Raw genomic sequence first — 13,249 nt, 5'->3', positions numbered from 1 at the left:
CACCAGGGAGGGAAGGGGAGCGGGGATTGGAGAATTGGGACAAACACGTCCCGTATATATATATAAACACTCTCTAAACTCAGTTGCAACAGCAGAAGCAAGCAACATGGTCGCAGTGTTGAAGGGAAACACGCGACCAACTGCAGCTAGACAAGGAGTGGGTCGAGTCGAGTGGAGTGAGGGCAAGGATTAGGCCGTAACATGAAGCGAAAGAGGCAACGAGTCAAAGGGGGCAACGGGACGAATGGCGGCCGGTTGAATGTCTTAATTAACTGTTAGCTGCACTCAGCGAAAGCAGCAGGAGGCACAGGGGGGGTGCAGTGGCCAGAGGGAGGCCTTTTGCCTGTTGTTGCCACTAAATAATGGCGAGGACACAGACGCGGACGACGAAGCGGACGCCGTGCCTCAACTTATTTATGATTTGCAATTATTTTAGAGAGTGGTTCGCTTCGCTTTTGGATGGAACACTGACGAGGGGGAGGTACGGGTTAGGTTCGCTTATCTGATTTAGGGGTACACGAAGTGTGCATAAACCTGAACACGTCCCCATCATCATCAACACACACAACGCACACACACACACACACACACATGTGAGTTGGTTGTGGCTGTTGTTTCGTTTCTTTTTTTGGCCGCGGCGCCAGACGAAAGTGTCCTCTAGACAAATGCCATGGCAAGGGAGTGGGAAGGGAGGTTGTAGGGAGTCAAGGGGTTGCTAATGGAGAGAGAGAGAGAGAGGGAGAGAGGGAGAGCGAGAGAGCGAGAGAGACTGGGCTGACATGTCACTTGGCCATAAAAAAAGTTTATGTCTGACATGAGCCAAAAACAATTTGCATATTTTTCCACTGGATAACAACTTAATTTAGGATACATTCGAGCAACTGTGACGGCGACTGCGACTGCGACTGAGACTATTGCGTAACCTGTTTGGCAGGGGTTGAAGGCAGGTCATATCTGTGGATGTGCCAGGCAGAAGGAAGGGTATTTGGCTAGGCAAGAAAATTTCATTAAGTTGAGAGTTGACCAATTATTTGCAAAGTGGCCTTTGGCGCGTAAGCCCTGGCTCAGATGCGAAGTGGATTTGCGTAAGCGGAAGCTGCTGCAGTTGGCTGGAAGCTTTCACCTGGAATGCAATCTATTTGCTGTCGTCGGTCTGACTTTTGACTGACGCCATATTTTCCGCAACATTTGCAATAGCCGTGAGCTCATCCGCTTCCGTGCAGAGCGCGGCCACTTAGGAATGCTGCTGCTGCAGACTCCTGACAGAGATACATGCGGCATGCATACTGTGGCCGTACCGGGCATTGATGGTGTGCAGCCATTTCTCAAAGTGTCATGACTTCCTGAGCTCAGACGCGCAGCTCCAGTGATAGATAGATTAGCATTATCTGCAACTGAAACTTAGGCCACAAGACTCCGCTCTGCTGACAATTAGTGGAGCTTCAAAGCTTTAAACATATTAAAGAAGTTGGGAATTGAAATATGATCAGAATAAATGGCTCAACTTTGAGTTAGCTTCAACCTTCCTGCTTGAATTTATAATGTATTTTTTTTGATGCCAAGCCAATTGGTTGCGCCTTTGATGTGCGTTTTATAAGGAGAACTGTAAATGATATGATTAGAGGCAATTTCCAGTGCATTTACAGTTATGAAAGGCAGTCCCTAATCTAATACAGAGTGCACAAAGCCAACGCAGAAGCCCCCCAAATTAAATCGCTTTCATTCACTTTGTGTGTGTGAAAGTGGATTTCGCTTTCTCAACCACTTTGTGTGGCCATAAAAAGTAGCAGCAGCAGAGGCAGCAGCAGCAGCAGAGGCAGAGAGCAAAATCCATTTACTCTCTGGCCAAGAGTTTAGGGCAGCACCTGAAATGTTCGCCCCGGTGAGATGAGGTAACTTTAAATGCATTTGGCGTAGTTTTCAACTTTGGCTTTATGGGCAAACGCTTCGTCGAGTGGCAAATGTTGGCTACGTTTTGGCCTGGTCGACGTGAGCTGCTGATTTTCTTTTTTCCCCGTCTTTTTTTTATTGCATGTGCATGCACTTAGCCAACACTGCCAGCGCTGCTCAACACTAATAAACTTGAAACTTTCGAAAGGGCCCAAAATCGAGTCAAAACTTTTTCATTGCCTGTCGCCGCTCGCAGCTCCTAGCCTGCCCCTGCCCCTGACTTTTTGTGTGTGCGTGTGTGCTTGTGTGTGTTTGTTTTTTTCATAGTTGGGCGCCAAAATGGCGCACATTGGGCGCCAAATGAATTTCATTTCACAGACGCAGCGCGTGCAATTTTATTCACTGTCAAACCAAATTTGCCGCGCAGTTCCACGACTTGCAAAACTTTGCCCTGGCTCCAGAGAAGAAGAAGCTGAAAAAAAAGACAACATTGAAATTAATTTGCCAGCTTCGTTTTCTTTATTTTCCAGCGCTGCCTTTTAGGCTAATTTGCCAGAATCCAATTCGCTTGCCAGCAGCTCATCCATTTCCATTTCCACTTCCACTTCCATATCCAGATATCCCCACGCACGCATAGAGAGCATTTTTAATCTCAGGCCAGTTGCTGGTCTCTCTGTGAATTAAGCGGTTGCTGAGAAGTCACTTACGAGTAAATGCTCTCCATGATAGAGCACTCTGATAGAGTCCACTCGAATTCACGTTTCACGACAGGCCAAAAACAGTTTGAAGCCGTTAACAAGCTCTGCCTGCTGCTGATTGCGATTGGAAATGCGTTTGCTGCCGGTTGCCTCTTAATGTTGCCCCGGCAACACGCGCTGACAGCCAGTTTGCGGGGGGGTGTGGCTGTGGCAGGGTTTTGGTGTGCGGAGGCAAACACTTTGGCAATTTGCAATTGGCATATCGAGAGCTCAGAGCGGAGAGCGGAGAGCGGAGAGTCAAGATGCATTCATGCATGCAGACAAACCACGGCTCGACGCACTTCTATTGCAAGTGGATGCCGTCCGGATCCCGTTGGCATGGGTACGCCGGCCAGGTGGGAAGGGCTCTGCCGGCGGAGTGTGGGCCCGATAAATCACGCAACGTTGATTCCGTTCGCAAATTTACAATGTAATATTTACGGTTCAGCATAATTCAACATTATTCACAGCTTTTGCCGCTATGCACTGCCAAAAAATAAAATGGGTGAAATGTGAACCAATTACTAAACTAATTATGATCTGGAATGTCAGGATTGATTTTCTACGTAAATATTAATTTATTTATGCTCATTTTATTATTAGAAAAACGTCGAAAATATGTTATGATTAAGCTTCTTAAATCATTTTCTGGCATTCAATTGGCTTATGAAAAGCACTTTTCATAGAAAATTCCAGCGCTCGTTAACTTTAATAATGCCAGGACCCTCCGTAATGCTCACTCCACATTCTTTTCAACTTTAGGAATTTGTTGTGGCACTCTGATAAGGGACGAAAAGGCATTTGGCACTTAATAAAAGTTTTTTGGTCACGTTAGTTTCCAGTAAGTGGCTTTAACAGAGTTCAACAAAGGCAATGAAATTAATTTCATGGCTCAAAAAACACAAATCGTAAACAATTAGAAAATGGCTGCAAACACACCACACAAATTCAAAAGAATCGCAAGTATTTCGGATAAACCAACAAAAAGACATGTGAGAATTGAGTGCGAGAAAAAGCCAAAAATAAATCTTCAAGTTTGCCTTGGCCGGGGCAATAAATGTCCACTGCCCGTTGTCGTGGACGGAAGCAGGATCCATTCGAATCGAACACTAACCGCAACACTCACAAACACGCAACTTTGACAAGTGCATATGCTCGACTAGATAATACCCTGCAGCCAGGCATAATATTTCCATCAACTTCTTATTGAATACTTCGGCATAGATGGGGACATGATATTCTACAAATGTTTATAAATTTGTTCAATGAATGATTAGAAAAGCCTACATACCAAATTTCCTGGATCCAACTTTTATATATCCCGACTTCGTATTGACTGTAAGCCAACATTTGGTCATATTGATTGTGTTAAATCCATCATGATCAGAAATGAGTGGAATACGCTAGAGCTAGTTCTAGATACCCTTTTGCGGGTATCCAGGGAGAAGAAGAATTTACTTTATTGAATACGCTAGAATTAGTTGTAGATACCCCATTGCGGGTTACAGGGTATACAAGTGCGGCCCATGAAATCAGAAACAATTGTCAAAGTTAGCAACTCGTTTGATTGGGCCAATTGTGCACAGTTTGTTCACACTTTGAGTCGGACATGCAATTAAAGTTTGCGGTCGTCTCTCGTTCAGGCCAAAGGGCTGCCCCAGCACTTGAGTTGATGCCACACAGGGTTTTCCGCATAAGGAGCACTTCTCCGAACTGTGCAACATTGGTGCTCTTAATTGTTGGCAAAGTCTCGACTGGCCACGACTTGGACTTGTCAAAGATTTCTCCAACAATGTGTGCTCATGTGGACACGCAACTGGCAACTTGCAACTTGAAACTGGCAACTTGCAACTGGCGACATGACTAAGTAAAACGTCTGCCAGGCGAGGCAACTCGAAGACAGGCCCCAGCTGAAGGCGAGCACTTGGTGAGGATTCAGTCTGGAGTCGAGGTGCGCCGCCATTGGCAATGTAAATACATGTGCGAAAGCGACCACCTGAGAAATCAGCACGCCACGAAGGCGTTTCTCCCTGCCACGCTCCCCCCCAGTCGGGGAACGGGGCTTAGGTGGTTGCAACCTGGGGGCTGCTTGTGTTTTGGCTTGTTACCAAATCGCTTTAGCGCCGCCGCAAGGTAACAATACAATTGTTGCCGTCGCATCGATTGTATCCTGTTGTTATATATTGATCTAAAATTGAATATGGAATTGCGTGTGGCAGCTGCTGCCGCTGTCGGGTTGCACGTGGGTAAAGCCACAGCTGCCACTTGCCACATGCCACAAGCCGCGGCTTAAGCCCTCTGCATGCAGATCCTGCTCAAGCATTGTATCTTCCCTATATAGATGTATATATATATTTATAGAGAACTCCTTTGGAAATGTACATTACAAGCCACAAGAGGCAAACATCAAAGGCAACCATCCACAATTCTCGACCCCCCCCTCCCAGCCGGCGCTTTTAATGTCTTCATATGCGCGTTGTCCTTGCGGCCGTGCCACAGATTTTTATGACATTGCCGCACATTTAATTTAACAGCTTATCAAAACAGTTGACACTTGCGCAGCGCCAACTTTTGTCCCTGTTACACCTACAGCTGCTGCCGCTGCTGCTGCTCCCGTGTCTCCCCACTCCTCACTCCTCCCCACGTTGTTTCAGCTCCAGTTTCAGTTTCAGTTTCGGCTTTGGGCAACCACATTGACAGCGACAGGCACAGGTTTCGGGTTCAGGACAAGCGGTGGCTCCCTTGACGCCATTTACATTTTGGTTAACTGTAAATTGGCTTTGTTTTCGATGTGTTCGTGTGTGTGAGGGGTGTTTATGTGTGTGTGTGTGCCGTAAAGTTTTTGAAGCTCATTGAGCGCGTTAATTGATTTTCGCGCCAAACAAAGGCAAAGTTTGAAGCGCAGGCAGAGGCGCGCCGAGCGTGGGCAGATGGACAGAGGGGGCAGAGGGGGCAGCACATGCGGACGAAACAAAAGCGAGACAGCTAGACAGCAGGACCAAAAGGACGCAAAGGACTGCAGGACCAAAAAGGCCAATTGTTGGCGGGCGGCGGCAACACAATAAAAGCAGCAAATGTGAAGGAAGCACTAAAAAAATATGCCAGCGAGGGGCGTGGAGGGGAGGTCGGCTATCGCTAGTGTGTGTGTGTGTGTGTGTGTGGGTGAGTGTGTGTAATGTGTGTGGCCGTGTGTGTGTGCGCGCGGCAACTGAAGCAATTTACGAAATGACATTATTTGAACGCAAAACATAAAGAAAAGCGAACGACCGAGCGCGGGGGGAGGGAGGGGCGGGTGCACAGTGGGCAAATGGGAAAAAATGACGACAACAACTAAAATAGACAGCAATGCCAGAGTTGCCATTGTTGTTGCTTGCCTGTTTTTTCTTTTATATTTTTCAAGCTGCAACAACAACAGCAACAAAAATCAACAACAACAACAAATTGAAGCGTCGTTTGCTGCAAGTTTACATTTATTTACAAAAGAGGGCGCAACTACTTTTTTGCCACTTCATTTTTTCTTTCTGCCCTCCCCCCCTTTCCCACCCCCCCTATACTTTTTTTGCATTTGTTTGGCTCCGCTGTCCCTTGAAAAACATTTTATAGCCTCTTGCGAGCAGGGTGCGGGGGCAAAGGGGCGTGGAGGCGGGCAGGTCAATTGCAGGCGTTTCTCGGAATTTTTTTCGATGTTGCATATGTGTGGGTGGCAATGGGTTCCGGTGGAATGCAGGGCGCAGGAGAAGGGGGGGAGGGGGTGTGTGTGGCATGCATGAAATGATAATAAAAACGAAATAAATTTTATGCAGCAGCAATGTAGTTGGGGCGGGTGGAGGGCAAAGAGGGCGGGGCCTAGAGTGACTAACCAAGTACATGCACATTTAAGAGGGATAAAACGCATAAAATAAATGAAGTGCACACACACACACACACACAGCAGCAGTAATAACAACTATGTGTGTGTGTGTGTGTGCTGTAACTGACGAATATTGGGAGAAATGCCTCATAAAATAAATGACTCAGCTGTTAATGTGCATAAGGCGCATATCCTTTGGCCTTTAAAGGAATTTTAGCTCCGTTTATTGATTCGTTTTAAATTTGATAAGCAGACCCCCACAAAAAAAACAATTGACTCATCGTGCAAGTGAACATGAATGTTCGACCATGTGGCATATAGTCCAGCTGCTGCTCCTGCTCCTGCCCCTGCCCCTGCCCCCGCCCCCTCCTCTCTCCTCTGGCATGTGTGTGCCTGGATTTAACAACAATTTTCTGGCTGCACAAAGCCTTTTAATTAAAAATGTGAAATCATCTGCATTCGGCGGCAATGTCTGCTCAAATTTACCTTTGTCGAGCCAATATTTACCTGTTCTGATTTTAAAATTTCTAGTCAGTGCCTCGCCCCCCGCTCCTCGCCGCTCTGTTGCTCTATGCCATATCCATTGGCCATGGCTCCTGACCCTGTCAGCATATTTTATTTGCCCATGTCAAGAGTCTGCAGAGTGCGAAAACAAATATCAATATATACATATATGTGTATACATATGTATATTTTATATATACACATGAATTTATTCGGAATTTAAACTAACCAGAATGCAGTTACGAATGCAACCATCAATCATTCAGGTTACAAAATTTGTTCAAATTATACAACACTGGCAAGTACCGTTAACATTTGCATTTACTTAGCATCTGGCTGGAAGTTTGATTGATGGATATAAATATTATGTTGGGTTATGTATTATGCTACAATATTAGCTGAAAGGTGGATAAAATCATTCATCAAATGGAAAATACATTTTCCGTGTGTAAAATGCCAAGCAATTACATAATAATATATATGGAAATTTATATTCTTCAACACTTTAAATGTTATTAAAAGATCCGAGACGTCAGTTTCACTTGCACATGTGTGAATATAGCCAAAGTTTATACATTTAGTTTGTCCTTCCTGGTCACTTGACATGACAGTACTGTACATGTTAACCTCATGTTAACTGGCATGAACATGCCATAGAGAATAGCAATATGCAAAGACAACGTTTTAATTGAATACATTTAAATGCAACATCATCTGCATGTTCACTTTTAAAACGAAATCACAATTCGGAACATCCTTCAGCATTGTGCAGTGTAATGGAAAATTTTGCTTGTTAAACAAGTTGAACACAAAGTAAAATGGTTCAGTTTATAACAGAGAGGGCAATAAAGTGCAGCAGCAAGAGGCAGAGAGAGGGGGCAAATCGAATGCAATTGTTGCCAGAAAAGCAATGCCAATGACAGACACAATTATGCAAATGTGTGAGTGTGCGTGTGTATGTGAATGTGTGTGTATTTGCGTGTGTGTGAAAGCAACATTGCATAATGAATGCTCTACGATGCGTGGGTGTTCGATATGTTCGTGTCATGTTAAATATGTGCACACACAAACACGCACACACACACACACACACGCACACACAGCAGCCATTGTCCAGTGATGCGTGCAGCTGAATCTGAGCTGAATGTGAATGTGAATGCGAATTGCGAATGCGAATGAGTGCCCTGAATGTGCGAATGTGAGTGCCTTGCGATTGGTTTGCCATTTGTTGTTTGTGTGCCATGTCGCAACTGACCCTTTGATTTATCAAATGAAATTGTTAATTTGCAGCCAAAGCCAATTTTCAGCTGCACATGTGCCACAGCCCTTCCCCTCTCTCTCTCTCTCTCGCTCTCTCTCTCTCTTTCGCCTGCTGCATGCCACAGAAAATGTGCAAGAACATTTGCTGCGGCTGCAGTTGCTGTTGCACATTCAGAATTGACAATAATTGAGTACAACAGCAACAACAACTTAAGTTAATGCAGTTTCGGTTTCAATTTCAATTTCAGTTTTGAGCTTCAATTTTGAACCACGAAATGAAAATTTCAATTAAATTCTGCACTCGGTCCAATTAATCGATTTCCATTTAAATTTTAATTTAAATCAATTGCCGCACAGATTTGTTGCTCTTGTTCTTGTTAATGTTTGCAACATGCATTTGTTTGACTTGTGGCTTTGTGGGTGTGCGTGTGGTGTGTGTGTGTGGTGTGTGTGTGTGTGGCATAGAGATCAGACAAAATGCATTTACCATAACCAAATTGATGGCGATTTTAATTGGCATTGATTGCAAAATAACAATTGCATTTAATAACCCCCCGACACGCATTTATGCATACCCCATACAATAAATATTTATTGCTACACACACAACACACACACACACTGTCACACACCCCTCAAAATATTGAAACCAATTTATGGCCTCAATCAAAAATGCTTGCATAATTCTCCCTCCGTTCGCTGTCATTCTCTTGCTGTCCCTGTCACTCATTCGCGGACTCTACCTGTCTCGCACTGCTAAAACAATTACCATTCCAGGGGTGGGAAGGGAGGTGAACGCGCTGCAAGAAGCCATTTTTGTTGGGTTCAGCTGAAGCCAGCGTGGACACACAATTTCCGTTGCATAACTTGACGCTTCGCTTAGTTATGCACTGAAGAGAACTAGTTCAATACACCAAATAATTCTTCGGAGCTGACTTATATAAATGAGCTCGACTACGCGAGCTAAATTTTGTAATACTATTGCACAGCAAACGGAACTAGTTCCTTACTGATTAAGGGATTTACATTTTATATTGAAGGCAAGAAAAATATTGCCAGATTTAGATGCCAAATGGAAGTAAAAACCAAACCATGAACAAAAATCGGATGAGATTTGAACGAGTTATGGAGGTGACAAATTTCGACCTATGTATGTATGTCTACATAGGACATTTGGGGGTACTATTTTCACATGAATTTTGACTAAAAGTAATGTTACCAAAAATAATGTTGTCAGATTTAGATGCACGATTAGTCTAGAGGTCAAACCATGAACAAAAAGCCAAACTTTATGAAAATCTGTTGAGTTTTAATCAAGTTATGGGGTTGGGAAATTTCGACCTATGTCTATATAGGACATTTGAGGGTACTATTTTCACATGACTTTTGACTAAAAGTAATGTTATCAGATTTAGATGCACGATTGATCTAGAGGTCAAACCATGAACAAAAAGCCAAACCTTATGAAAATCTGTTGAGTTTTGACCGAGTTATGGGGTTGGGAAATTTCGACCTATGTCTATATAGGACATTTGAGGGTACTATTTTCACATGAATTTTGACCAAAAATAATGTTGTCAGATTTAGATGCACGATTGGTCTAGAGGTCAAACCATGAACAAAAAGCCAAACTTTATGAAAATCTGTTGAGTTTTAATCAAGTTATGGGGTTGGGAAATTTCGACCTATGTCTATATAGGACATTTGAGGGTACTATTTTCACATGACTTTTGACTAAAAGTAATGTTATCAGATTTAGATGCACGATTGATCTAGAGGTCAAACCATGAACAAAAAGCCAAACCTTATGAAAATCTGTTGAGTTTTGACCGAGTTATGGGGTTGGGAAATTTCGACCTATGTCTATATAGGACATTTGAGGGTACTATTTTCACATGAATTTTGACCAAAAATAATGTTGTCAGATTTAGATGCACGATTGGTCTAGAGGTCAAACCATGAACAAAAAGCCAAACTTTATGAAAATCTGTTGAGTTTTGATCGAGTTATGGGGTTGGGAAATTTCGACCTATGTCTATATAGGACATTTGAGGGTACTATTTTCACATGAATTTTGACTAAAAATAATGTTGTCAGATTTAGATGCACGATTGGTCTAGAGGTCAAACCATGAACAAAAAGCCAAACTTTATGAAAATCTGTTGAGTTTTAATCAAGTTATGGGGTTGGGAAATTTCGACCTATGTCTATATAGGACATTTGAGGGTACTATTTTCACATGACTTTTGACTAAAAGTAATGTTATCAGATTTAGATGCACGATTGATCTAGAGGTCAAACCATGAACAAAAAGCCAAACCTTATGAAAATCTGTTGAGTTTTGACCGAGTTATGGGGTTGGGAAATTTCGACCTATGTCTATATAGGACATTTGAGGGTACTATTTTCACATGAATTTTGACCAAAAATAATGTTGTCAGATTTAGATGCACGATTGGTCTAGAGGTCAAACCATGAACAAAAAGCCAAACTTTATGAAAATCTGTTGAGTTTTGACCGAGTTATGGGGTTGGGAAATTTCGACCTATGTCTATATAGGACATTTGAGGGTACTATTTTCACATGAATTTTGACTAAAAATAATGTTGTCAGATTTAGATGCACGATTGATCTAGAGGTCAAACCATGAACAAAAGCCTAACCTTATGAAAATCTGTTGAGTTTTGACCGAGTTATGGGGTTGGGAAATTTCGACCTATGTCTATATAGGACATTTGAGGGTACTATTTTCACATGAATTTTGACTAAAAATAATGTTGTCAGATTTAGATGCACGATTGATCTAGAGGTCAAACCATGAACAAAAAGCCAAACCTTATGAAAATCTGTTGAGTTTTGACCGAGTTATGGGGTCGGGAAATTTCGACCTATGTCTATATAGGATAATATTACGTATACCTCTGCGTTGCCCGTGGCACTTTTAAAATAAATTCACTCCGCTATCTTTGAAAATGAGTTTTCAACCGATCGGGAGGTAAACAGAAAAGTTTCATACTAACATATTCCGCGATTTTTCCACACATGCGGGTGGAATTTCTCGAAACGCGGTGTTAACGTAACATAAGGTAACAACAGTGAAAATTTCAGGTCCCTAGTCAGTCAAGAGATAATCCTAAATGTATTATTCGATTCATTTCTAAACATACTTTTTCAGATATGAACCAGCAATTCGGAACTTGTTCACCTTGTCAAAAACGGAAGAGGACACACGCTCAAATGACTTCAATGAAGGCAATTTCCTCACACGTCGTCGTCAGAGCGTTGATTTAATTTAACCTTAAATGGGAAACATCTATGCACGCGTATCTTTCCGGTGAGTTATCGAGTTCCCGTTCATGTTCGTTCCTCTGACTCATGTGACAAGGCATATTTGTGGCGCAGAGCCTTTTGTTTGACGCAAAATTCAATTAACGCGCGACGCACACGGAGCCCACAGCCAATTTACAGTTAACCAACATTTGAATGACTTTGGCGGAAAGCGGCGCTGAATGCGGACGTCCCTGCTCGGGCGCCCGCTCCTTGACTGACTGGGGGAGTCTCTTTGATAAGTTGTAAAATTTAATGCGCCATCATGGTCGTAAAATCTGTGTGAGGCGTCGACAACAACTCAATGAAGTTGCCACACACAATATAAAGTCATAAAACGGAAGAGGGCGCAAAGAGGGCAGCGGGGAGGGCGCAAAGAGCATAAAGCAGCCAAATATTCATGATGTACGGGTTGGAGGCAGGCAGGGCTGGAGGAAGTCAGGGCCGGAGTCGGGGGAAGCTCACAGCGTGGATGGGGCACAGTGCATGGCTGGCTGACTAGCCTGGCTAGTCTGGCTAACGTGGCCAGTTGCTGTTGCTTTAAGCGAATGTCTGAAATTCCGTTTGGCAAACATTTGGCCTCGATAAACGTGGCACCCGTTTCGCTTTGGGGGGGTGTTCCTGTTTCCGGCTCCTACTTGTGCCGCCCCCTCTTCCAAGTGTTGATAGGAAGGCATTTTCACAGGTGTTGCGCTGCAGCTGATTTAAATTATTCGCATGTTTGGCTTTTGGCCTGGCCAGGGCATAAATTCCGTTCTGGAAGGGAGCGGGAATTGAGACCTAACGCAACCCAACCCAACCCGATCCGACCCGACCCGACCGAAACCGTAAGCTGACCGAAAGCAATTGGCCGAGATAAGATGTAATGGCTTTTTATGGCCCGGCCTTCATAGTTATCTACAGGAATTACGAGGCGAGGCCAACGCCTGGCTGACCAACAGACAGTGCAGCTCGTTGCTGCAGCTGCTCCTGGACACAGCTTAAAGTTCCGACAAAGTCAATGACACTTGGCCAAGTGTATTGCCAAGCAGCCACCCACATGACTTGGCTACAACTCGCCCGTAGCAAGTTGCCCGTTGCCAGTTGCCAGTTTAATGGCCGCTGAATGATTTAGCAGAAGTCTGCCGACTCGGCTAGCAGCCACTCCTTTCACTCCTTCGACTCCTTCCGCTCCTTCTGTTGCTGCTGCTGCTGCCTCCTGTTTGTTTGCCAAGTTGGCAGCCGGCTGCACGTTTCCCACGTGTATCAGGCCACGTTCGATTCATTCTGATTCAGTTTGATTCATTTGAGCTGCGCTTTGCCCGCCGCATGCCGCACAGCCGCAATTTACATTCAATTTTAGATCCATGCCACAACGCATAATGGCGAGACAACAAGTTCCCCTTTCAGTAACCAACTCCCCAACTCTCCCGCAATTCTGGCCACAATAAGCTGCTCCGTGTTGCCGCATTTTGTATCATTTTTATTGTTACTCCGCCCACGGCCCCGCGTTCGGGCTCAGACAATTGCACTTGATATCTCAGGTGCTCGCTTTCGCACATGTATTTACATTACCAATGCAGCTGAACGACTCGCCCGCCCCCCCATCGCACCCAACGCACCCTCGCCCGGGCACATACAACCCCTCCAGCTTGCCTTGCTTGTGCTCGCTTACCCAACCAAGTCGTCCTGTTTCGCCTTG

At 44.2% G+C, this 13,249-nt stretch overlaps 1 long non-coding RNA gene across 1 annotated transcript in view; it reads left to right on the top strand.

Moving 5' to 3' along the window:
• Positions 1-13,249, top strand: part of LOC135430669 (uncharacterized) — a 72,405-nt gene that overhangs the window by 41,823 nt on the left and 17,333 nt on the right. The window contains exon 2 of the long non-coding RNA XR_010436666.1: positions 11,417-11,575. This is a non-coding gene — a long non-coding RNA (uncharacterized LOC135430669). The remainder of the gene's footprint in view (positions 1-11,416; positions 11,576-13,249) is intronic.

This window comes from Drosophila montana, unplaced genomic scaffold (assembly GCF_035044405.1).
Source record: "Drosophila montana isolate Dmon_TW-CO22-7 unplaced genomic scaffold, ASM3504440v1 contig_3031_1, whole genome shotgun sequence".
NCBI lineage: Eukaryota > Metazoa > Arthropoda > Insecta > Diptera > Drosophilidae > Drosophila > Drosophila montana.
The sequence above is the reverse complement of the archived record's forward strand: the minus strand, read 5'-3'. Positions and strand labels throughout refer to the sequence as shown.